Here is a 596-nt window from a genome sequence, read left to right as displayed (position 1 = left end):
AGTGATAAGTATGATCCCATTGCCATTTACTTTATTGTTTTGGGTTCAAGTTTATACACCGTTTTTGTGTCTCCTGTCTAGAGAATATCCTTTAGCATTTGTTGGAGAGCTGGTTTGGTGGTGCTGAATTCTCTCAGCTTTTGCTTGTCTGTAAAGCTTTTGATTTCTCCTTCATATTGAATGAGATCCTTGCTGGGTACAGTAATCTGGGCTGTAGGTTATTTTCATCACTTTAAGTATGTCTTACCATTCCCTCCTGGCTTGAAGAGTTTCTATTGAAAGATCAGCTGTTATCCTTATGGGAATCCCCTTGTGTGTTATTTGTTGTTTTTCCCTTGCTGCTTTTAATATTTGTTCTTTGTGTTTGATCTTTGTTAATTTGATTAATATGTGTCTTGGGGTGTTCATCTTGGGTTTATCCTGTTTGGGACTCACTGGGTTTCTTGGACTTGGGTGATTATTTCCTTCCCCATTTTAGGGAAGTTTTCAACTATTATCTCCTCAAGTATTTCTCATGGTCTTTCTTTTTGTCTTCTTCTTCTGGGACTTCTATGATTCGAATATTGGGCGTTTAATATTGTCCTGGAGGTCTCTGA

This window comes from Bison bison, unplaced genomic scaffold, assembly GCF_000754665.1.
Source record: "Bison bison bison isolate TAMUID 2011002044 unplaced genomic scaffold, Bison_UMD1.0 scf7180017864305, whole genome shotgun sequence".
NCBI lineage: Eukaryota > Metazoa > Chordata > Mammalia > Artiodactyla > Bovidae > Bison > Bison bison.
Note: the sequence above shows the minus strand (reverse complement) of the source record.